This window comes from Aquarana catesbeiana, linkage group LG01 (genome assembly GCF_042186555.1).
Source record: "Aquarana catesbeiana isolate 2022-GZ linkage group LG01, ASM4218655v1, whole genome shotgun sequence".
NCBI classification, from domain to species: Eukaryota; Metazoa; Chordata; class Amphibia; order Anura; family Ranidae; genus Aquarana; species Aquarana catesbeiana.
Window position 1 is genome coordinate 679,376,756 of NC_133324.1, and position 26,940 is coordinate 679,403,695.

Here is a 26,940-nt window from a genome sequence, read left to right on the forward strand (position 1 = left end):
GGGGTGTTTGGGGTAAAGCACTACTATGGAGCAGAAAAAATACATTGTTAAGTGACTACATGAGGTGAATATAGGGCCAGGAGACACCATGCTGGGGAGGTTATTGAAGGGCAAATATGTATGAAGGACCTAAAATAATAATTACATACAAATCCAGCATGCATGAGGACAAAGGGGACATTCACAGCATATTCCAATCATGGTAATTAGGGAACGAGGAAAGAAATACAATATATTATCAAACATTCAATACAATAAAATGTGATATAAAAGGATAAAAATCTTACCTTCATATACTCCTTCTGTAGGACCTGTATGATGGCAGAACAGGTCTCTGGGATAATGATCCCCAGAGCCTGGGGGGAGATGCCTGTCGAGAACTTGAGGTCCTGCAGGCTTCTCCCTGTGGCCAAATACCGCAGGGTAGCGACCAACCTCTGCTCCGGAGTGATGGCTTGCCTCATGCAGGTATCCTGCCTGCTAATATAAGGGGTCAGCGAAGCCAACAGACGGTGAAACACGGGGTCCGTCATCCTGAGAAAGTTCCTGAAATCATCAGGATTATTCTCACGGATCTCACGGAGCAAAGGCATATGAAAAAACTGGTCACGCTGAAGCAACCAATTCTTGGTCCATGAACTCCTCCCCACCCTGTTCATGAACTGGACTTGTGTCAAGGTCAGGACCCCAACACCAAGCCCCCGCACAGCACGAACTCTATGAGGAGTACGTATACGCAACATGGCTAGAAAACGGTCGGCTGCTCAGAACGAAGTAACAGAATGCACTGAAGAACAGCAAGGCCTGTGAAGAGCGACCTGAAAAACAGTAACGAACGAACAAGAATACAATGACTAAAGTTACGCAGAACTTGCTGCACGCACTGAAGAGCAGATACAAACCCACAAGCACAAACTGAACGGCAGAAAACGATCTGAAAGCCACGAGTCTGAAAAAGCGCGAATCGTCTCTCACCAAACTTTTACTAACACGAGATTAGCAAAAGGAGCCCAAAGGGTGCCGCGCTTGGTTCTGAACCGGCCTTTTCTAGTCTCGTCGTATGTGGTGTACGTGACCGCGTGGTTGGCGATCGGAAATTCCGACAACTTTGTGCGACCATGTGTAGACAAAACAAGTTTGAGCCAACATCCGTCGGAAAAAATCCTAGGATTTTGTTGTTGGAATGTCCGAACAAAGTCCGACCGTGTGTACGCCCTATAACAGTAAAGAACCCCTTATGCAGTTTAGGGTTAAACCACTTCTCATCCAAATTCATTCAGTGACCATATGTCCTTTTGAATGACCTGAGACTGAACAATTTTTTTTCTGTATGCTAGCATCACCATTTCGATTTTTATATATTGTGATTTCATCTCCTCTTAAGCGTCTCTTATCTAGGGAAAATAAGCTTAAATGTGTGTAGCCAGAGATTATCCAGACCCCTTATTAGTTTAGTTGCCCTTCTTTGGACTCTCTCCAATTCCAGCACATCCTTCCTGAGGACTGGTGACCAAAACTGGATGGCATACTCAAGATGAAGCCAAACAAGAGTTTTGTAAAGTGGTAAAAATATAGTTTTAGCTCTTAAGAAAATTCCCTTTTTAATGCATGCTAATATTCTTCTGGCCTTTCTTGCTGCAGCTAGGCCTTGCATGCTATTGTCGAGTTTATCATCAATTAGGACCCCAAATCCTTTTCCATCCTTGATTCCCCTAGAGATTCTCTCCCTAGCATGCAGCATGCATTGATATTTTTAGCACCCAACTGCATCACTTTACATTTCCCTACATTGAACCTTATTTGCCATGTAGTTGCCCACCCCTCTGTTTTATTGAGGTCTTCTTCTAAAATTTCAATATCCAATTGTGAAGTTATTGACTTGTTTAGCTTTGTATCATCAGCGAATACCAAGATTGAACTATTTATAAAAACTGCTATATCATTTATTAACAAGTTAAACAGAATTGGTCCCATGTCAGAGCTCTGCTGCACCCCATTCAGAAGCTACATTAGTTTTCAGCGACCTTTGGACGCACCCCTGAAACCAATTTTCTATCCAGATAAATACACTATCGTTAATGTCAACAGACCTGAATTTGTAAATTAAGCGTTTATGAGGTACCATGTACCATGCAATTTGGGGAAATTTAGATACACTAGGTTTACCTATAGGTAAAAGTCACACAAATGCGTTTACAACCAATTTCAGAACATTAGCTTCTGTTAGCAACACTTATGCCCCGTACACACGGTCGGATTTTCCGACGGAAAATGTTTGATAGGACCTTGTTGTCGGAAATTCCGACCGTGTGTAGGCTCCATCACACATTTTCCATCGGATTTTCCGACACACAAAGTTTGAGAGCAGGATATAAAATTTTCCGACAACAAAATCCGTTGTCGGAAATTCTGATCGTGTGTACACAAATCCGACGGACAAAGTGCCACGCATGCTCAGAATAAATAAACAGATGAAAGCTATTGGCCACTGCCCCGTTTATAGTCCCGACGTACGTGTTTTACGTCACCGCGTTCAGAACGATCGGATTTTCCGACAACTTTGTGTGACCGTGTGTATGCAAGACAAGTTTGAGCCAACATCCGTCGGAAAAAATCCTAGGATTTTGTTGTCGGAATGTCCGAACAAAGTCCGACCGTGTGTACGGGGCATTAGTGTGTGTTAGTACACTTTTTTCTGTGTTGCTAACACTATCATATTGTCTATTATACCCCTCCTTTTCATCAGTGAATACTGTGGAAAAGAACGTATTCAATACATTTGCTTTGTCCCTGTCACTTATAACCAACTTATCCTGATCATCCTTTATGGAGCCAATATGCTCTGAGACTTTCCTTATTACCATTTATATTTTTAATAAACTTTTTTGGATTCCTTTTACTCTGCTGCCCTGATCGCACTCACATTTCTTTTTACATTCTTTGTCTAGTGTTCCAAAGACAGTTTTTTTTTTTCTCAAATGTGTGTTTTTTTCACTAGAATTTAGCCACCCAGGTTGTTCCCAATCAAATACACTGGTTAATGCCATTAATGAATGTTCTTAAAGCATTCCCACTTTTCCTCCATGTTTTTTGTTTCTAGGATACCTTTCCATGTAGCATCATGGAGTATGGAACGCAGTTTGGTAAAATTGGCTTTATCGAAATCGAATGTAAATGTCCTACCACTTTTCCTATGATTTACAGTGAACGTAATTGCCCTGTGATCGATGTTTCCTAAGTTATCCCCTACTTCCACATCTGCCATCAACTCTGGGTTCTTTGCAATTAGTAGGTCTAGCAGAACCTTGTTTCTATTTGGAGCATCCACCAACTGACACATACAATTGTCCCGCAAGACAATTAAGAAGTGTTGAGTCTTAGAAGAGTTCCATCTGCCCAGTCAATATATGGATAATTAAAGTTCCCCATGATGAGAACAATGCATACAACAGAATACAGTATGTATATAGACTATGTCAAATAGGAGGGATCCACAACATAATACACCTACACAAACCTATATAAGAAAGAGCGATGTGCCATCCAATCAGATCCCCAGTGAAGAAGTAACTTGGCCCAGATGGCGAAACACATATTGGAGGGGGCTTGCTGGATGATGACAGGATATTAGGCAATAGGGAGAGGCTGGTAAAACACAGTGTAAACCGCATTAAGTGTTACAGCAGCATTTGTCAGCATAATTGTAAAACACTGGGAGCATGTTTCAGCACTTTGACCATGTAAATTTTATTCTGGAATGAGAGGTGAAAAAAGTGTTTTGAAGATAAAACACTATATGCTGTTTGTTTGGATGTCTGCTGAGTCTAGGCGGGAGCTGAAGAGTGCCTTAAAGAGATAACGTTGTAATAACTATGATAACTATAATGTGGAAGTTATCAATTAAATACAGAATACATTGTTTTGGAGAACCTGAAGTATAAAAGTCCTCTATGAGCATATTGTATATCTAATGTGACATCAAGGAGTCCCGTTGAGGGCACATCTGGTGATGATGGCACGGTTAGGTCAACTCATGTGATAAATGATTGTGGCACATTTAAGCACTTTATTTTGTGAGTTTCAGTTTGCAAAGTGAATGTATTTATTGTATTTATGAATAAAGCACTAAGCAGAATTTAACTTTTTTGTATGTCTGCTGAGCAGAAGAGATATTCAGAAAGCATCATTCTAAATGGATAGTACTGAATAATTACAAAGAGGAGAAGATTAGGAGATTGATCAAATAAAATGTATTCCAATTTGGGAAACCACCAGCGGAGTGTTTGGTGTCCATTAATGGACAAAAGCCATTTTTACCATACATAACATGTAAGATCATAGAGTCCAGGTGGTGATGGTGGCACAGTTTAAACAGTATATCAATATATGGTATTTGGCACATTTGGATATCTTATTTTGTGAGTTTTAATTTCAAGACTGAGTGGACTAGTTGTCTATCAGATGGTCCACCACTCCTCTCTTCCTCTTTCAGGTCAGTTACTGCTGCTGCTAGTCCATTCTTTATTTCAGATTAAATAAATTGTAAGCCTGATATTTTTGCCACTTGTTGTATGAGTTCCAATATTGTGTCTATGTCCATCCTGCTTTTGGCTTCAGTGGCCAGTTCAGTGTGCTTACGAGACATGGTGGACAGTGAGGAGCATGAGGTAGTTTGTGGAGTGGGTGGTGGCTGTGTCCAGAAAGTTTGTGAAAGATTTCACCCCAATTGTTGGTTTTAGTAAAAGGCAGGGATCATCCAATGTTGCCCATAGTGTTTGAAATAGCAGCGGTAGGTGGGAAAGATATCTCTGGTGTGTCAGAGCTACTTGTTCAAGCAGCCATCTTTCATTGAGCACCAAACCACAACCCTACCAACTTATTTTTTATCATATCTATGCCCACAACCTTAAGCCCAAGGGGATACTTTTTAATATAGTTTAGAAAGTGCAGGAAGACACTATGGGGTCTATATATAAAAATATAGCTTTGTGAATGTCTTAGCATTCTCACAAAAGTCTTGAATACCCCCATAATGTATGTAATGTGTATGTAATGCCAATTTCTATTTGTTGTTTTTCCTCTGGTAAAATTTAACATTTAATCCTAAGAGGCATTTGACCATGGGGTCAAGAAAAGAAACACCAAAGAACCATTTTAAAATGTAGAGGAATAGGGATTGTTTTTCTTGGAAAGGGGGTAATTTATATCTAGATACTATGTGGGGGCCAATAGGAGGGTGCTAAGGCAGACTCGTAGGAGGTTGCTATTGCAGCCTCGGTTGCAATGTAAACATAAACTGGTGTTGGATCAAGACAGTCATGCATATGTACTAGTTGTGCAGTTAGGTAGTAAGCATGGAAAGCTGGGAAAACTAACCCTGGGGTTATACTTCTGCCAAAGAATCTTAGAGCAAATAACGTCAACTTTCTTAAAATGATAAAAAGGTATTTTGAAGGGGGGATTAGCTAGGATATACAATATCTCACAAAAGTGAGTACACCCCTCACATTTTTGTAAATATTTTATCATATCTTTTCATTTGACAACACTGAAGAAATGCCACTTTGCTACAATATAAAGTAATGAGTGTACAGCTTGTATAACAGTGTAAATTTGCTGTCCCCTTAAAATAACTCAACACACAACCATTAATGTTTAAACCACTGACAACAAAAGTGAGTACTCTGCAGTCGGGAGATGGGAGAAAGTTGTGGAAAGTCAACCATCACTGCAGCCCTCCACCAGTTGGGGCTTTATGGCAGAGTGGCCCGACGGAAGCCTCTCCTCAGTGCAAGACACATGAAAGCCTGCATGGAGTTTCCAAAAAAAACACCTGAAGGACTCCAAGATGGTGAGAAATAAGATTCTCTGGTCTGATGAGACCAAGATAGAACTTTTTGGCCTTAATTCTAAGCGGTATGAGTGGAGAAAACCAGGCACTGCTCATCACCTGTCCAATACAGTCCCAACACTGAAGCATGGTGGTGGCAGCATCATGCTGTGGGGGTGTTTTTCAGCTGCAGGGACAGGACGACTGGTTGCATTCGAGGGAAAGATGAATGCGGCCAAGTACAGGGATATCCTGGATGAAAACCTTCTCCGGAGTGCTCAGGACATCAGACTCGGCTGAAGATTTACCTTCTAACAAGACAATGACCCTAAGCAGACAGCTAAAATAATGAAGGAGTGGCTTCACAACAACTCCGTGACTGTTCTTGAATGGCCCAGCCAGAGCCCTGACCTAAACCCAATTGAGCATCTCTGGAGAGACCTAAAAATGGCTGTCCACCAACGTTTACCATCCAACCTGACAGAACTGGAGAGGATCTGCAAGGAGGAATGGCAGAGGATCCCCAAATCCGGGTGTGAAAAACTTGTTGCATCTTTCCCAAAAAGACTCATGGCTGTATTAGGTCAAAAGGGGGCTTCTACTAAATACTGAGCAAAGGGTCTGAATACTTAGGACCATGTGATATTTCAGTTTTTCTTTTTTCCTTGTCAAAAGAAGTTTATTGAGTATACAATGTTATAAAGATACATAAAGTAAGTTTACAAGGATCTATAAAGTAAGCTCATTGTTTTACAGTAGGGTTTTATATAGGTAAATATCATGAAATTTCAAATATTAAACATTGGGTTCACGTAAACCTAAATTAAAGATATATATAATTTCCTTAGTTACTTTTGTAGGTATTTAAATGATTTATACCTACTATACATATTGTTTACAAGTAGAGTGTATATAGGTCAAATAAATTCTGATAATGAGCTTTAATCGTAAGGTGGAGAAAAGGAAAGAGAAAGAAGAAAAAGGGTTGAAAGGTAGAGGTATGGTCCACAAGGTTGTCCCGCTCGTCAGTTTATTATTCTTTTTAGTTCTCTTTGAAGCCTTAGAATGGGTGTCTCTGTAAGTCATTTAATCTGTTACCATGGCAACAGGACAGAGTCATTGAAATTTGACAGGAACTGTTGTTTTATCCAAGGATGCCAAAGTTTTTCAAATTTTGGAATTTGATTTTGATCGATGGCTACCATCTTAGCATGGGACATTGTATTATTCATTCTGTGAATTGTTTCTGCTAGTACCAATGTAGGAGATTTCCATGCCTTGGCCACTGTTTGTTTTGCAGCCGTTATTAGTTTGATCATAAGTTTGAATTGAGAGAGTGTTAACCATTCCGGTTTTAGATTAAGTAAAGTTAAATATGGATCTGGTTGTATTATTTTTTTAAATATTTTAGATGCAATCACGAAGACTTCCTTCCAGAAGGTTTGGATTACTGGGCACGTCCACCATATGTGTAAATATGTGCCTATTTCTGGGCATCCTCGAAAACAAAGAGCTGAGGTATTAGGTGAATATTTTGCCACTCTAGCGGGTACAAGGTACCAGCGAGTTAGGACTTTATAATTTGTCTCCAGTGCCAAGATGTTGGGTGAAGATGACTTAGATGTGAGCCATATATTAGACCAGTCCGTGTCTTCTAAAGTTCGTCCCAGGTCCTCCTCCCACCTCTGAACGTAAGAGGGTCTATTAAGATTTGCTACTCCATATAATTGATTATAAAGTGATGAAATTGTACCTTTAGCAAATGGATCTTTTGTACAGATTGATTCAAAAATGGATAATTGGGATAATGGTGTATCCCCCTTTAGGAATGGTGTATAGAAATTTTTGATTTGGAGATATCTAAATATCTCAGAGTTTGGTAGATCATATTTTTCTCTAAGCGATGGGAATGAAAGGAATGATTTAGATGCTATGAAGTCATTTAGTGTCTGAATGCCTGATGTTGTCCAAGCTTTAAAAGAATTTGGGTAGATCCATGCCGGATAAAAGGCCGGATTTCTGATAAAAGAAAGGAGAGGATTGTGTGGAGATTGTAACTGATATTTGGTTTTTAGTTTATCCCAGAGAGATAAGAAGTGTTTAGTTATGGGATTATGAATTTTAAAGCGGTCTTTAGGATCAAGCCATAATAAATTTGATATTAATAGAGGGTCATTTTCTGAAGCCTCTATAAATACCCATAATGGGATTTCCTGTTTTGCATGGTATTTGGACAGACTGGCCAAATGTGCTGCTCTGTAGTAGTTAGTAAAATTAGGGTATCCCAGGCCTCCTTTATTTTTGGGAAGATGTAGTGTGTGTATAGGTATACGTGGTTTAGAAGAGCCCCATATAAACGAAGTTGCTCTTTTTTGTACTATTCTCAAAAAATAGGAAGGAATTGGAATAGGGAGGACTCTGAATAGATAAAGCAATTTGGGTAGAATAGTCATTTTGATTGCATTAATCTTCCCTATCCAGGATAAAGGAAGTTGCGACCATTGTTTTATTAGATTTGTGATCTGTCTTAATACAGGAGGATAATTGTTTGAGAATAAGTCAGAATGAGATGCTGTTAAATGAATTCCAAGATATGGGATTGATTTTTCTGCCCATGTGAATGGGAGTGCAGCCCTAGCCGGGATCAATTCCATGTTTGTGAGTGAAATATTAAGCACTAGGCATTTCTTAGGATTAATCATAAGGCCGGATAGGGCTGCAAATCCATCAAGAGCTGGTATTAAGTTAGGACCAGAGACCTGTGGTGATGATAGAAAAAGTAATATATCGTCTGCAAATATACATAATTTGTGTGTAATACCTCCTACTTCAATGCCAGTTATAGTTTGGTTTGTTCTGATGTATTGGGCCATGGGTTCGAGTATAAGGGCAAATAATAAGGGAGATAATGGGCAACCCTGTCGGGTACCTCTTTCGATATTAAAGGCTTCAGATTTGTATCCAGCATATTTTATATAGGCTTTGGGTTTATTATATAATGCTTTGATCCATGTTAAAAAGTGGGGTCCAAAACCCCATTTTTGTAATGAATATTGCATATATTGCCAGGATACTGTGTCAAATGCCCTCTTAATATCGAGAGATAGAAAACATAAAGGGATTTTCCGTTTTTTAGCAATATGTGCCAATAACACTGCCCTGCGTATATTATCGCCTGCCTGTCTATTTGGCATGAAGCCTACTTGATCTCTATGTATTAATTTTCCTATAATGCTATTGAGGCGTTTTGCTATTATTTTTGCTAATAATTTAATATCGAGGTTTAACAGAGAGATAGGCCGATAATTCACACAGGAAGTATCATCAGAAAGGGGTTTTGGGATCATACAAACAATTGCCATTAGTGTTTCTTGCCGAAAAGAATGTCCATCTAGAAGTTTGTTAAAAGTTTCAGTGAGAATGGGAGAGAGTATTTCTGAGAATGTTTTATAGTATAAAGCCGAGTAGCCGTCTGGGCCTGGTCTTTTGTTAAGTTTTAGGTCTTTTATGGCGTTAGCAACTTCATCTATAGTTATAGGCTCATCCAAACTGCTTTTTTGATTCTGAGATAACTCGGGTAAGGTTATTTTTGAGAAGAAGGATTCAGCTTCTGTAGGATTAAATTCATTGTTTGTCTTGTATAAAGTTGCGAGATGTGAGTGAAATTTATGGACTATTTTAACTGGATTACAAGTGTAAACATTTTTTGATAATTTCAAACGTATTGGTTTGAAAGATTTGTTAGTTGAATTTAATGCCCGAGCCAAATATGTACCTGGTTTGTTTGTATTCATGTAGAAATTGTGTTTGGAGCGTTTGAGGGATTAATCAACTGACTCAGTGAGAAATAGATCGTATTCCAATCTAGATTTTTCCAGATGAGATTTTGTGCTCTGAGATGGATTATCTTGAAATGATATGTAGGCTGCATTAAAATTGAGTTCTAGTTTTTTTGCTAGATTTTTGCGTTCCTGTTAAATAGTGCCATTTGTCTTTGTATTGTACCACGCAAGACAGGCTTATGAGCTTCCCACAGTGTTATTGGGGAGATGTCTGTTGTATTATTAATTGATATGTATTCCTTTAAAGCTTGTTCAATGGCCATCTGATGTAGTGGGTGTTTGAGCATTATGTCCGGTAAGTACCACGTTGGGTCATGCGCTTTTGGTATGGCTGAGGCTATAGCAGTGTATACTGCATTATGGCCAGACCACGGAATCGGAATTATATCTGATGCAATAATTTCTGGTATCATTCCTATTGTTAGAAAAATATGATCTATTCTGGTGAAGGTTTGATGAGGGTGCGAGAAATAAGTGAATTTCTTTTTCATTGGGTTACTTTCTCTCCATGAATCTACCAGATTGTATTTGGAAAGAAGTTGAGAAAAAGGTAATCTAGAGGTTATTTTGGATGGTGTAAAAGGTGATTTATCTAGAAATGGGAGGAGGACCTGGTTCGAATCCCCACACATTATCACTATTCCTATTTTGTGTGTATTAATCACTTGTAATATATGTGAGAGGAATGGTGTAGGTTGTTTGTTAGGAGCGTAGTAGGAAATCACCGTGATTGCTGTATCCATTATATAACCCATGAGTATCAGGTATCTACCTTCTGGGTCTTTAATTTCTGATGATAAGGTGAATGGTGTGGATCGGTGAAATGCAATTAGAGTTCCCCTTTGCTTGGTACAGGCAGAAGCCGTGTAAATTTGTTGATAAAAAGGAGAAATATATTTTGGAGTAGAATCTTTGGTGAAGTGTGTTTCTTGGAGGCATACTATGTGAGCCTTCTTGTTATGGAAAGTACGGAAGGCTTTGGTCCTTTTTTGAGGGACATTTATTCCCTGAACATTCAGGGAAAGTATATTCAGTGGTGCCATGGCAATAGATCAGATAGTTTTGACTTACTTTTTGTTATGCAGAGCTGACTGCGCAGATCAACCTGTGTGGACTGAAGAGATGAATAGATAGAAAAGAAACCAGTGAATTTTGGAGTAAAGAGTAAACAAAAAACATATGAGATTAGATGATACATTGTATAAATTATTTTTTGCAAGTAATCACAATTTACCCGTGAAAGAGAATAAATATCTCTCTCAGGGGAATAAGTGCCTTCGTCACACTCCCACATAATATGGTTGGGAGAATGAGGAGGGCTAATGGGGGTACACGGATCTTCCGCTTACAGGAGAGAAGTGCTATGTCAAAAGACATCAAAATGATGTTTCATTAATTGGAGTGCAGAATATAGTTTTTGTTGAAATTATTTATTCCAGGGTGGTTGTATATGGTTAGTCTTGCCCTAGGCTAAATCATTCAGTTAGAAAGGTACTGTTAATAACTTTGGTATTGATGAAGATAGTTTGAATTATTTTGGGATTTTAACCCTTTTAGAGTAAACAATTACATATTTTATTCACATGTAACTGTTTAGATATGTTAACTCATAAAATTGAGGTTGTATTGCTTCAGATTAGAATAAACAAAAACATAATTCTAGGAACTAGTTAGGTAATAATATATTTGTTTTAAGAAAAGAAAGAAAAAGCTTCCATTACTTCTGAATTATTGAACATATTTGTCCTAAAAAGTAATAAATCTATTGTTATTACCTGATAATATATAACTGAACAAGAATTTCCTTATTTCACTTATATATTCTAAGGCTATATGAATCAGAAGTAATAAGAAATATAACTGGAATGTAACATGATCCCAAACAGTGTGTGACTATCAGAATGCAGTTACATTCAGTTAAAAATATATGTTTTTTTCAGAGAACCATCTCTTAGTATAATAAATGAAGAGATATCAGGAATTAGGATGTCAGTCCATTGAATCTTCTTGGTCCACGGATGATGTGGCATAATGGCCTCTTTTGTGAGAATGATGATTCCCATTTTGTTCTGAAATTTTTTGGGTGCTGCCTGAAGGTGAAGATGATGCCATTCTTCTGTGTGTGGGAGTGTTGCTGCTTGTGGGTTCTGTCAGATTTAATTTTAAAAGGGTTTGTTGTAGTTCATCTGCTGATCTGCTTCTGTAAATTGTACCTTGGTAGTTAAATCTGACTGAAAAGGGGAAGCCCCATTGATACATAATGTTGTGGCGTTGCAGTTCCATTAGTTGGGGTTTCATGGATCGTCTTTTAGTAATAGTAAGTTGGGATAGGTCAGCAAAAATTTGATAATTGTGTCCTTGAAAATTAAGTTCCTTTTTTTCTCTTGCAGCAATTAGTATTTGTTCTTTCGTTCTGTAATAATGAAATTTTGTGATTATATCACGTGGGGGTCCATCTTTCTTTTTGGCTGTGAGGGCTCTGTGTACTCTGTCCAGTTCTAAACGTTCAATAGGGATATCTGGCTTTAGTTCTTGTAATAGAGCAGTAATAGTAGATTGCAGATCTGTCACAGTTTCAGGTATTCCCCTTATGCGCAAGTTTGAACGTCTGGCTCTATTTTCGTAATCTTCGAGCTTAGTTTGAAGTATTAAATTCTCTTTTTTTAATTGTTCCAATTCTGTTATATTTTCTTGGGTTGTAATTTCAATTTCATCCATTTTTATTTCTAAGGCTGCGGTGCGGTTTCCCAGCTCTCTTATTTCTTTGGTTAGGCTTTTTGTTATTTGGTCTGAGGTTTGTTTTAAAGCCTTATGAAGCATCTTTTCAAATTGTAATAATATTACTGGGGATACTGAGGAGGCTTGTGGAGAAGTTTGTGAGAGGATTTGTTCTGTATCTGACTCAAATGGAGAGTCTTGCTGTGACATTTTCTGTCTGTGAGAGCGCCCTGATGCTGTATCTTGTGAGGTGACTGGAGCTGCTTCAGCTGCAGTGAGTGCCTGTGAGCTCTTTGTGAGGTGATTTTTATTTCTGCCACGGTTTCCTCCCAGTACCATATTTCCTGCCCAAACTTTCACAGTTTGTTCCCTGGGGCAAAAAGGTTCAAATGGATACCTTTTGAGCCTGCAGGCTCCGCTTTGTCCTTCTCTTCTCTCCTCAGCGGTGTGGAGCTCTAACAATGCATGTCTGCTCTGCTAGGCTCCGCCTCCTGCCCTCCAGTTTTTCTTTTTTAATAAATCTGCAAAAATGACAATAATTATGTGTTTTTCTGTCAATATGGGGTGCTGTGTGTACATCAATGAGGGAAAAAAATAAACTTAAATGATTTTTGCAAATGACTGCAATATAACAAAGTGTGAAAAATTTAAGGGGGTCTGAATACTTTCTGTCCCCACTGTATATATATATATATATATATATATATATATACACTGTATTCAGTTTAGCTAGATCTGTTCCTATTATTCTCTTCCTAATATACTGACAGGCAGGTGTTTTTACAGTATTTCCAGTTAGTGTACTGTGTACCCTGCACAGTTGCACCTACAGTATAGCTACCTGAAGACAGGTGCTTGTGTGCTTCTTCTGATCCTATTACTAGCACAGGCAGGCTCTTGAAGTATTTACAGCTTGTGTACTGTATAACCCTGCACAGTTGCACTTACAGTGTAACTACCTGAAGCCAAGTGCTTGTGTGCTTCTTCTGATGCTATTAATAGCACAGGCAGGCTCTTGAAGTATTTACAGTTAGTGTACTGTGTACCCTGCACAGTTGCACCTAGAGTATAGCTACCTGAAGCCAAGTGCTTGTGTGCTTCTTCTGATCCTATTAATAGCACAGGCAGTCTCTTGAAGTATTTCCAGTTAGTGTACTGTGTAACCCTGCACAGTTGCACCTACAGTATAGCTACCTGAAGACAAGTGCTTGTGTTCTTCTTCTGATCCTATTAATAGCAGGGACAGGCTCTTGAAGTATTTACAGTTAGTGTACTGTGTACCCTGCACAGTTGCACCTATAGCTACCTGAAAACAAGTGCTTGCATGCTTCTTCTGATCCTATTAATAGCACAGGCAGGCTCTTGAAGTATTTACAGTTAGTGTACTGTGTACCCTGCACAGTTGCACCTAGAGTATAGCTACCTGAAGCCAAGTGCTTGTATGCTTCTTCTGATCCTAATAATAGCACAGGCAGTCTCTTGAAGTATTTCCAGTTAGTGTACTGTGTACCCTGCACAGTTGCACCTACAGTATAGCTACCTTAAGCCAGGTGCTTGTGTGCTTACTCTGATCCTATTAATAGCACAGGCAGGCTCTTGAAGTATTTACAGTTAGTGTACTGTGTAACCCTGCACAGTTGCACCTACAGTATAGCTACCTGAAGCCAAGTGCTTGTGTGCTTCTTCTGATCCTATTAATAGCACCGGCAGGCTCTTGAAGTATTTCCAGTTAGTGTATTGTGTACCCTGCACAGTGGCACCTACAGTATAGCTACCTGAAGCCAAGTGCTTGTGTGCTTCTTCTGATCCTATTAAGAGCACAGGCAGGCTCTTGAAGTATTTCCAGTTAGTGTACTGTGTACCCTGCACAGTGGCACCTAGAGTATAGCTACCTGAAGACCAGTGCAGGTGTTCTCATACTAATAATACTACAAGCAGGCAGTTGATTCTGCCAGCTGCAGTATAATCGGTGTATATATATATATATATATATATATATATATATATCTCCAAGTTTTGTGCAGCTACATCTCACTGCAGGCCATTAGTATGTCTGGAAGGCCAACAAGGAGAGGCAGACAGTCACAAGCCAATAAAAGAGGGTAAGCAGGCTCTGTGTCTAGAGGCAACAGTGCTGGTCGTGGACACTGTGCATCCTGATTGGCACATGGCCGTGGGACACGCTTGGCCTTTTTTTTGGCAACTGGCCATGTGGAGCTGCAACATGCGGAAGACTTGGTCGAGTGGATGACCAAGCTGTCCTCATCCTCCTCATCCTCTCTCACCCAGGCTCAGGGTACTTTGTCTGGCAAAGCAGCTGCCAATGCGGCCTCTTCCCTCGGCTCAATGGCATCAGTCACTCCTTCCCTAGCCCCACCATGTCCTCCTGAGGAGTCCCCCAAACTGTTTGACCACAGTGTTGGGTACAATGCTCCAGGAGGATGCCCAGTGTTTTGAAGGCCCCGATGATGGTAATCAGCTAGAGGAAGGCAGTAACATGAGCCCAGACAGAGGGGGTGCCCAAGAAGGACAGCAATCTGGCAGTCATTTTCCTCCTGCTGCAGCATACTGCCAGGTTTGCGCTAGTGATGAGGAGGGAGGTGATGATGAGGTCACTGACTCAACGTGGGTGCCTGATAGGAGAGAGGAGGAGGAGGCACATCACCAACGAGGCAGGATGCCCTACAGGGACCAGCTTAAGTGCAGCACACTGACTGCATCACACCGCAGAGCTCTGCATGTGCAGGGTGCTGCTGTCTCTGCACGTTATTCCAAAAGTTCTTTGGTGTGGGCCTTTTTTGTGACGAGTGCATCAGATCACATCGCTGCTATTTGCAACACATGTCTCAAGCGTATCTCGTGTGGCCAAAACATCTCCCGCTTGGGCATCACATGCTTGACCAGACATATGTTGACCTGCCATGCAGTTCGTTGGCAAGCGTACCTGAAAGACCCACACCAAAGAACAAAGAGGACCTCTCCTTGCTCCTCATCAGCTGGGATCTCCAACCCCACTATACCTTCAGTCCTCTCTGAGACCTGCACTGAGAGGAATGAAGGTGTAAAATTAGGTGTGTCAAAGCCAAGTACTTGCGGGCAATCTGCTATGAGTACACCGACGTCAGATTGTACCAAGCAAATTTCCCTGCCCCAGCTGCTGCACTGCAGAAAGAAGTTCGCTCCCAGCCATCCACATGCCCAGCAGTTGAATGCTAGCTTGGCAAAATTGCTAGCACTTAACTGCTACCTTTTCAGTTGATAGACTCTGCCCCCTTCCATGAGTTTGTGGAATGTGCGGTTCCTCAGTGGCAGGTTCCCAAACGCCACTTTTTCTCACCGAAGGCGATTCCGGCTCTTTACCAGAATGTGGAAGGCAATGTCTTGGCCTTGCTGGACAGGGCAGTCAACGGTAAGGTGCATATTACCGCTGACTCATGGTCCAGCATACATGAACAGGGACATTACCTAAGCTTCACGGCGCATTGGGTGACTCTGCTGGCAGCTGGGAAGTATGCAGGACAAGGTGCAGTAGTGTTGGAGGTTGTTCCACCACCACGCCTCCAAAATGCTACTACTGGTGATCTGACACACCTCTCTCCTCCACCCCCTCCTCTTCTTCTTCCTCCATGGCCTCTTCCTGTGCGTTGTCCTCGGAACCAGCGGTGCTCTGTAGGCGTTCAAGGGGCTACGCAAGTACACAGGCCATAAGATGCCATGCGGTGCTTGAGCTGGTGTGCTTGGGGGACAGGAGCCACACGGGGGCAGAGATTCTGTCAGCTCTGCAGGGGCAGGTTCAGAGGTGGTTGACGCCATGCCAGCTTAAGCCAGGAATGGTGGTTTGCGACAATGGCACCAACCTCCTCTCTGCCCTCCAACAGGGACAACTGACCCAAGTGCCCTGTTTGGCTCACGTCCTTAACTTGGTGGTGCAGCGGTTCTTGGGCAGGTACCCAGGCTTACAGGATGTCCTGAGGCGGGCCAGGAAAGTCTGTGTGCATTTCCGCCGGTCCTATAATACCAGTGCTCAGCTGGCTGACCTCCAAAAGGAATTTAACCTGCCCAAGAGCCGCCTAATCTGTGACATGCCCACCAGGTGGAACTCAATGTTGGCCATGCGACTATGGCACCAGGACAGTGTCAGGGGAGCTTGTTTTTTTTCCCCATGCCAGTGGGCCATGATCAGGGATGCATGCACTGTCCTGTCACCATTTGAGGAGGCCACGAGGATGGTGAGCAGTGACAGTGTGTGCATCAGTGACACTGTCCCCCTTGTCCACCTGTTGGAGCACACGCTGCGTGGAATAATGGACAGGGCACTTGAAGCAGAACAGAGGCAGGAAGAGGAGGACTTCCTTAGCTCTCAAGGCCCCCTTTATCCAGACATTGTTCCTGCGTGCACACACAGGAAGAGAACGAGGAGGAGGAGGATTGTGTCAGCATGGAGGTGGATCCTGGCACTCAGCATCAGCAGCAGTCTTTAAGGGATCATTTACAGTACCAAGAAACCCATGGACTTGTACGTGACTGGGAGGAGGTGGCTGCGGATCATGTCGTCCTTAGTGACCCAGAGGACTCCAGACCGAATGCCTCAGCAAACCTACGCTGCATGGCCTCCCTGATCCTGCAAAGCCTGTGGAAGGATCCTCATATTCGTGGTATCAAGGAGAGGGATCATTACTGGCTGGCAACCCTCCTTGATCCATGTTACAAGGGTAAGGTTGCGGACCTTATCTTGCCGTTGCAGAGGGAGCAGAGGATGAAACATCTTCGGGAGACCTTGCAGAAAGTTCTGTGCAACGCGTTCCCAGAGACTGGGAGGTTACAAACTCCTGTTCCTGGACAACGTGTTGCTGAGGCTTCGGTCAGTCAAAGAAGTAGCGGTGGAGAAGGTGGCCGTCTGACTGATGCGTTCAGACAATTTTTTAGTCTGCAGCCCCAAGGTATGATCGGTTCCAGCAACCATCACCAGTGTCTGTTTTACATGGTGCAGGAATACCTAGGGGCAAGATCTGACTTGGACACCTTTCCCACCGGAAATCCTCTGGGTTACTGGGTCTTGAGGATGGATCACTGGCCAGAGCTTGCACAATATGCAGTTGAGCTACTGGCCTGTCCTGCATCCAGCGTTCTTTCGGAACGCACATTCAGTGCTGCTGGAGACTTTGTAACCGATCACAGAGTGCGCCTGTCCACCGACTCGGTCGATCGACTGACCTTCATAAAAATGAATCAGTCTTGGATCACCACCAGATACCAAGCACCTGATGCTGATGTAACCGAATAATTTTCTTTGAAATGTCAGATTCCTTCAAGACTCCCTATGCTGTTGCTGAGTAATTATCCTATTATGCTGAGTGACTATCCTCTTCCTCCTCAATGATCATGCTGATAGCTTGTAAAAATATTTTTGGTTCTGGGCGCCACCACCAGTGGCTAAGGCCCAATTTTTGATGCAATACTTTGCAGCAGGGCTCGTTCCTGTGCTCCAACTAGAGTATCTGTGAGGGGTTGCAGTGTTGTGGCACCAGCACCAGTGCCTAAGGCCCAACTTTTCTGCCCCTGTTTAACAGGGGTGTGTAATTACAATTTTTGATGCAATACTTTGCAGCAGGGCACGTTTCTGCGCTCCAACTAGAGTATTTGTGAGGGGTTGCAATGTTGTGGCACCAGTGCCTAAGGCCCAATTTGTCTGCCCCTGTTCAACAGGGACATGTAATTACAATGCTTGATCTAATATTTCACAGCAGGGCCTGTTTCTGCTCCCACCAAGAGTAACTGTGAGGACTTACAGTGTTGTGGCACTAGCACCACTACCAAAGGCCCAATTTTTCTGCTCCTGTTCAACAGGTGCATGTAATTACAATTCTTGATCTAATATTTCACAGCAGGGCCCGTTCCAGCGCCCACCAAGAGTAACTGTGAAGACTTACAGTGTTGTTGCACCAGCACCACCACCACCATCACCAAAGGCCCAATTTTTCTGACCCTGTTCAACAGGGGCATGTAATTACAATTCTTTATCTAATATTTCACAGCAGGGCCCTGTGAGGGCTTACAGTGTTGTGGCAACACCAACACCTAAGGCCCCAATTTCTGCAGAGTATATAGGGCAGGCCCCTACTTTCAAACATCCAACTTACAAACGACTCCTACCTGCAAACGGAAGGAGACAACAGGAAATGAGATGAAATCTACCCCTAGGAAGGGAAATTCTCTCCTGTAAGAGTTAATATGGGAAAAACGTTTCTCCTTTCCACTGATGCTTTATCACCAATCCTTGTTTCACTAAAAACCCCAAATTTTCAAAAAACATTTGTCATTGGAACAGAATGTGAGGTGAAATCTGAAGAGGAGCACAGACAGCAAAACAAATGTTACAGGGGTGATAGCCCTTCCCTATGTTTTCCAAAAAGCTTAAAATAGATTTTTTGGCTGGAGCTAAACACTTTAAAAATGTACCAGTTCAAAATTACAAACCGATTCTACTTAACAACAAACCTACAGTCCCTGTCTTGTTTGCACCTCCTATATACTGCTGTTCAGAGGGCCTGGGGACCTACGCCTTTCCTTTTTTTAATTTGGGTGCGGGATTCCCCTTAATATCCATACAAGACTCAAAGGGCCTGGTAATGGACTGGGGGGGCGGTACCCATGCCGTTTGTCTCACTGATTTTCATCCATATTACCGGGACCCGACATTACATTAAAGCCGAAAGCAGTTTTAAAAGACTTCCTTTAAAAATGTCATTTTGTGCAGGGACTGTTCTAAGCACGGGAAACACGCGCAACTTTCCAAGCATACTATAGACACCCCCAGGTAGGATATTTAACCACTTACCAACCGGCCCATAGCCGAATGACAGCTGCAGGGTGGTTGGATAACTCTGGGAGGGCATACTATGACGTCCTCCCAGAATTCCCCTCTCGCGCGCCCCCTGAGGCGCGCACCCGAACACATCCGTGACCGCCGGGTCCAGGGGACCCGGCGCATCACGGATCCCGGTAAATGGCCGCTGATCGCGGCCGTTTACCATGTGATCGAGCCGTCAAATGATGGCGCGATCACATGTAAACAGACCGGCGTCATCTGATGACGCCAGTTCCTCTCCTCCCCTCCTGTGTACCGATCGATACACAGTGAGCGGGGAGGGGGATGGATGGATGTCTGCAGCGCTGTGGGCTGGATGTGTAGTGCCCACAGCGCTGCACAGAGACATCCATCCATCCATGCTCAGCCATCCCTCACTACTAATGCTGTGCAATACTCTGCAATACCCCCACAATACTCTGCAATACCCCCACAATACTCTGCAATGCTGTGCAATACTCTGCAATACCCCCACAATACTCTGCAATACCCCTACAATACTCTGCAATACTCTGCAATGCCCCCACAATACTCTGCAATGCTCCCACAATACTCTGCAATGCTCCCACAATACTCTGCAATGTTGTGCAATACTCTGCAATGCTGTGCAATACTCTGCAATGCCCCCACAATACTCTGCAATGCCCCCACAATACTCTGCAATGCTGTGCAATACTCTGCAATGCCCCCACAATACTCTGTAATGCCCCCACAATACTCTGCAATGCCCCCGCCATACTCTGCAATGCCCCCCGCCATATTCTGCCATGCCCCCGCAATACCCCACCATACTCCGCAATACCCCGCCATACTCCGCAATACCCCGCCATACCCTGCCATGCTCAGCCATGCTCAGCTGTACTCGGCCTCTGTATGTGGCCAGGCTGTGGAAGTCTCACACATGGGGTATCGCTGTACTCAGGAGGAGCAGGAGAATCTATTTTGGGGGGTCATTTTTGGTATGTACATGTTATGTGGTAGAAATATTGTATAAATGGACAACTTTGTGTTAAAAAAAAAAAGCGTTTTAACCACTTTCCGCCCGCCGGCCGTCATACAACGTCCTTGACTTTGTGCGGAGATATCTGAATGATGGTTGCAGCTACAGGCATCATTCAGATATCAGCTTTTTCAGCCGGCGATTCCCTACACCATGAGAATGATCATAGCAGCTGTTCCACTGCTTGATCGTTCTTACGGGAGGCGAGAGGGGACGTCCCCCCTTCCCGCCGCCTTGCGGTGCTTCTACCGACTCACCGCTACGATCGAAGCCAGGATCTTTTTTTTTAATTTCAGGCTTCCCAGCCTAGAGGTGAGATGTGGGGTCTTATTGACCCCATATCTCACTGTAAAGAGGACCTGTCATGCCATATTCCTATTACAAGGATGTTTATATTCCTTGTAATAGGAATAAAAGTGGTCAAAATTTTTTTTTTTTGGAAAAAAGCATCAAACTAAAATAAATAAAGTAAAATGAACAATAAAAAAAAAAAAAAAATTTTTAAAGCGCCCCTGTCCCTGTGTGCTCGCATACATAAGTCCCGCCCACATATGAAAACGGTGTTCAAACCACACATGTGAGGTATCGCTGCGATCGGTAGAGCGAGAGCAATAATTTTGGCCCTAGACCTCCTCTGTAACTCAAAACATGTAACCAGTAAAAAATTTTAAAGCATCGCCTATGGGGATTTTTGAGTAGCAAAGTTTGGCGCCATTCCACAAGCGCGTGCAATTTTGAAGGGTGACATGTTGGGTATCTATTTACTCGGCGTAACTTCATCTTTCACATTATGCAAAAACATTGGGCTAACTTTACTGTTTTGGTTTTGTAGGCACCTACAGTAGTAAACAGACAATTGGGTCACTCGAAAGGTGAAATTAAAACACTTGGGAAATAGTTGAAATAACACCCGACCAGTTTTGGAACAACTTGGGGCACCTCCATATCATATGCATCAGATTGCAATCATCCCTTTTCACATTTTGGACAGAGGGGAGTGGCTCTACTCCCCCATCTATGGAGCTGAACTGGTGTCCTATATGCTCTGTGTAGTAGGTACAAATGGGAACGTTTTTGAGAGGCTGAGACCGACACCAAGAGTAGAAGATAAGCATACTTTCCATTTGTCTTCGTTTATAGTCCCCGGATCTATTTCCCAACCTTTCCTGCATGGTAGTTGGATGCACCATGTGTGGAGTAGAGGACAATAGAATACCCCCTAAAAATCATGCCCCTTTTATCTTTCTCCAACAAAACTCCAGACATTAATGGATAATTAATAGGAGTAAGTATGGGAAAGCCAACCTGAGCCTGCAATGAATGTCAGAGCTGCAAATATTTATAGAACTGACTTCTGGAAAGGGCAAACTTCATCTGTAAATCTGAAAAGGTTTTAAGCACCAATTATACAACTATATATAAAAAAAATGCCCACTCCTTCCCAGAGCTGAAAGCCCTTTAATTTGAACAGCTTCTTATAACTATAATTGTACCATATGGGGGTATATGGGCATTAACCACGTATGCTCAGAGCACTTTTAACATAGGACCACAAGGTTTTCAACAAGAGCAGAGGGGTAGACTTTAAATGGGAAAAACCTGCTTCCAAAAATGTCAAGGCAGGGCTGGGGGACCCCATGGCACCAATAGTTTACGAATAGGATCCAGCAGACCTTTATGGCCCCATGCCCCTAGATGTTGAATTTTAGAGGCTACATAATTATACCTTGTGTTGGGAACAGCAAGGCCATTCTGATCCTTCCCAAATTGCAGCATGGATGCGCTAATTCTGGCTAATTATGCCATATCAAGAATCTAAACTGGGAGTTAATCTGAGTAAACAATTTATGTGGTATCCAAATGGGGGCATTATGGAAGACATACAAGAGTTGGCAGGCCCATACCATTTTAATGAGATTGACCCTCCTGAACACTGATAGTGGAAGCTTAGACCAGGCCATGCATTTGGAGCAAAATTTGCGAAGAAGTGGTAGGAGGTTCAGTTCTATGTATTGAATGGGGTCTGGAGTCACCTATATGCCTAAATACTGAAATGAAGAGACTACCTGTACTGAACTAGCACAATCAGGTATGGGAAAAGAAAGTGGATCCAATGGCATAAGGACCAATTTACTCCAATTAATGGAGAATCCTGATAATGCTCCAAAATCCTTAATGAATGCCATAGCATTTTGCAAAGACCCCTGGATATCTCCAAGGTATATTAACATGTCATCTGCATACAGTGAAATTACATCCTTCTGTGAGTAGTGCAAAACCCCAGTGATGGTTTGGGAAAGCTTGGCCATGTATAGCTAAAGGCTTTAACACCAGGGCAAGCAGGAGGGGTGACAGTGGGCACCCCTGCCGAGTGCTTCTATATAGTGAAAAAGAATCTGACAGCTCCTATTTTCTTTTTGCCAGTACCCTGGCCAGGAGTTTAACATCAGACATAAGAGGAGATATAAGGTGATAGGAGTCAGGTAACAAGGCATCCTTCCCAGATTTCAGTAGTACAATTATAACTGCCTCATTTACAGAGGATACACCTTAAGGAGAATTGGGCTCTAGCTGAGTTGCATATTGTTTATAGATCTCAGACGGGAGGCCCTCTGCTCTGGGTGCCCTCCCACAGTGTGTTTGCACTAAGGCTGGGAGGAGCTTCTCCTCCGATAGCGGAAAGTTGAGCATTTTGGCATCTGATGTCGACAGCTGAGGTAAGGGGTTAGCATCCAAGAACTTATTGAGATCTGCAGTGGATGGGTATAATTTAGAGGAAAATAAATCGATAAAAAATGAGTGAAAGGCCTGCACTATATCTGGAGTGGAATATTATGTTGTACCTTGGGGGCATGTTATAGCATTAATATGGGATGAGGCCTGTTGGGTTTTATTAAGCATAGCCAGCTAATGCCCTGTACTTTCCCCCCTCTTCAAAATGTTGTTACTGTAAAAAGAAATGCTTGTTCTCAGCTAACTGTAGAGCTAAGTGTCAAGCAAGATAGGGATTGTGATGCTAACCATGCCCGCTTAATATCATCTATAGGATTGGCAACATATGCCACCTCCGTTCTCTGAGCCTCCAATAAGACAACACATTTTCCCAAGATTTTGTTTTGGTTTTAAAATAATTAATACGTTTCATAAATTGTCCCCAGAGATATGCTTTAATGGTATCTCAAACTATGCCCAATTCAGCTTGGTCCAAATTATGCCTAAAAAAAGTGGCTAACAGTTCTGGCACAGGATCTGGGAGCAAAGACAGCCAGAATGGATTTAATTTCCCATGAATTTAGGAAAGAATATCTCGGATGAGCAGGTATAGAAATCAGGTGTAGAAAGCCCAACCCAAAACAAGGAGTGATCAGAGATATGTCTAGCTAGCCTCTACACCCTCTACAATATAAACATTGTGTATCATATACAGTATATCAGTGCCAAGTGTTATGCCCTGTACACACGGTCGGACATTGATCGGACATTCCGACAACAAAATCCTAGGATTTTTTTTGACGGATGTTGGCTCAAACTTGTTTTGCGTACACACGGTCGCACAAAGTTGTCGGAATTTCCGATCGCCAAGAACGCGGTGACGTTAACCACATACGCCGAGACTAGAAAAGGCCAGTTCAGAACCAAGCGTGGCACCCTTTGGGCTCCTTTTGCTAATCTCGTGTAGGTAAAAGTTTGGTGAGAGACGATTTGCGCTTTTTTAGACTCGTTTTCTGCTGTTCAGTTTGTGCTTGTGGGTTTGTATCTGCTCTTCAGTGCGTGCAGCAAGCTACGCGTGACTTTGATTAGTCATTGTGTTCTTGTTCGTTCGTTACTGTTTTTCAGGTCCCTCTTCACAGGCCTTGCTGTTCTTCAGTGCGTCCTGTTACTTCGTTCTGAGCAGCTGACCGTTTTCTGGCTATGTTGCGTATACGTATTCCTCGTAGAGTTCGTGCTGTGCGGGGGCTTGGTGTTGGGGTCCTGACCTTGACACAAGTCCAGTCCATGCACAGGGTGGGGAGGAGTTCATGGACCAAGAATTGGTTGCTTCAGCGTGACCAGTTCTGTCATATGCCTTTGCTCCGTGAGATCCATGAGAATAATCCTGATGATTTCAGGAACTTTCTCCGGATGATGGACCCCGTTTTTCACCGTTTGTTGGCTTTGCTGACCCCTTATTTTAGAAGGCAGGATACCTGCATGAGGCAAGCCATCACTCCGGAGCAGAGGCTGGTTGCCACCCTGCGGTACTTGGCGATGGGGAGAAGCCTGTAGGACTTGAAGTTCTCAACAGGCATCTCCCCCCAGGCTCTGGGGATCATTATCCCAGAGACCTGTTCTGCCATCATCCAGGTCCTGCAGAAGGAGTATATTAAGGTAAGATTTTTATCCTTTAACATCACATTTTATTGTATTTAATGTTTGCTAATATATTGTATTTCTTTCCTCATTCCCTAATTACCATGATTGGAATATGCTGTGAATGTCCCCTTTGTACTCATGCATGCTGGATTTTTATGCAATTATTTTTTTTTTTCCTTCATACATATTTGCCTTCACTTACCTCCCCACCATGGTCTCCTGCCCCTATATTCACCTCATGTAGTCACTTAACAATGTATTTTGTCAGCTCCATAGTAGTGCTTTACCCCAAGCACCCCCTAAAATGTTTTAAAATGTGATTTGTGCTTTAAATTCTGGAAGAGTGCCAGAGGCTTGTTTTGGGGGGTCCCCAAATAATTCGGAACCCTCCCTCCTCCCAACTGCTAAGTCAGCGGATACCAATTCTCTATCTATCCTCAATCATCTATCTGCTGACTTTGCCAAACCCATACACAATATACCCACCTCTTTTGTGCTCAGATGTATGGATGAATTCCCCAAAGCATGTAGTGCAATGGCCTGCCTGTATACTTTCAAATGATACTGTTTAAAGTTTTTGTATACTATTATTATCTTGATAGGTAATAGCAGAATGTCCAAATGTGCTCAAATGTGTACAGTGTGTATTTATATCTTTGTATTTTGACACTTCTTACCTGTCCAGTGGGCTGTCAATAGTGTAACTAAGGAGGGGCTGTTCAAAGAAATACACATTATTTAGGCATTCATCTCTCAATGAAGTGGAGAGGGTTACCTGTCCAAGAGCACCCCCCCTATAATGTTAGAAATGGCCCATGAGAGGGGGGGAGGGGGAATCTGATAGGTGTACCTTATACTTTGGTATTTAAAAATTCCCATTAATAAATGTTATCTTGATGTTGGCCAAGAAGTTTTGTGTCTAATCTGCTTTCCATGTTTATGTGCAAAAAGACTAATTTTTTTTTGTTTTCCTCAACAGTTTCCTTCCACGCCACAGGAATGGCAGACTGTAGCCTCCCACTTTGCCCAGCGGTGGGACTTTCCTAACTTTGGAGGGGCAATTGATGGGAAACACGTCCACATCGTCCCACCACCCAACTCGGGGTCGTACTATTATAATTATAAGTGGTTCAATAGTATTGTGATGTTGGCGGTGGTGTCAGCTAATTACGAGTTCCTGTATGTGGACGTGGGGAAGAATGACCGGATGTCTGATGGTGGAGTCATCACCCAGACGGAGTTTTACAGGCCTCTCCAGAATGGCAGCTTGGACTTGCCACCTCCAGAAGACAATGTGGAAGGACTCCCATTCGTCTTCATTTCGGATGAAGCATTTGCGCTGGGGGACCATCTTATGCGGCCATTCCGATGAGGACCCTCACCCTGGACCAGAGGGTTTTTAATTACCAGCTGGCCAGAGCCAGAAGAGTGGTGGAGAACACATTTGGAATCATGGCCAGCCGGTTCCGCCTATTTCTTACACCCATACATATGGCGGAGTATAAACTGAATCATATTATCCTGGTGTGCTGTGTTCTACATAACTTTCTACATCAACATTCTGCCAACTATGCTGGCTCAGTTGGGCCTGAGGCTGGAATTATAAATGAAACAACCCTGATGGCGCTTGAAAGTGGCCGTCCTGGCTTGCCCTCCCTGAGTGCCCGTGATGTCCGGCTAAGATACCTTGAGTTCTTTGTGGGTAGAGGTGCCATCAATATGCCAGACAATGTGTAAAACCTTTATCAAATAAAAAAAAATAAGCAAATCTTTGTGGACATTTACTGCTTGTGTTTGTTTTAGCTGACCCTGACAGAAATGTGGTGAGTCCTGAAAATGGCGTGATTGTGTAACCTTACAAAGCACTGTTGGGTGTTATTTACTAAAAAGACACTTTACACTACAAGTGCACTTGAAACTGCACTGAAACTGCACTTGTAGTGCAAAGTGGATTTGCCCTTATTAAATAACCCCCATTGTCACATAAAGCAGCAATTAGAGCACCACAAAAGTGTTGTAGCGTTGAGACAATTATCCACACATTCTTGATTAACAATCTTTTTAATACCAGCACAATCACATGTGCATTTAGAAAAGGTTTTTAAAACAAACCAACATGTTTGTTGTATAACAATTTTTGGGGTGGCATTATAAAAAGTAGAAATGTCCATTTAAGATAAAACAGGCATGTTTCAAAGCAACAAGAAAGACACAAAACTTGAACTTACAAAGTTCACATTTGTTAGAACTGGAAGGCAATATCAGACATGAGTCTTTAGGAACTGTGTTTGATTTTGCGTTCAGATAGGGTGAAGTCACCCCAGGAAAA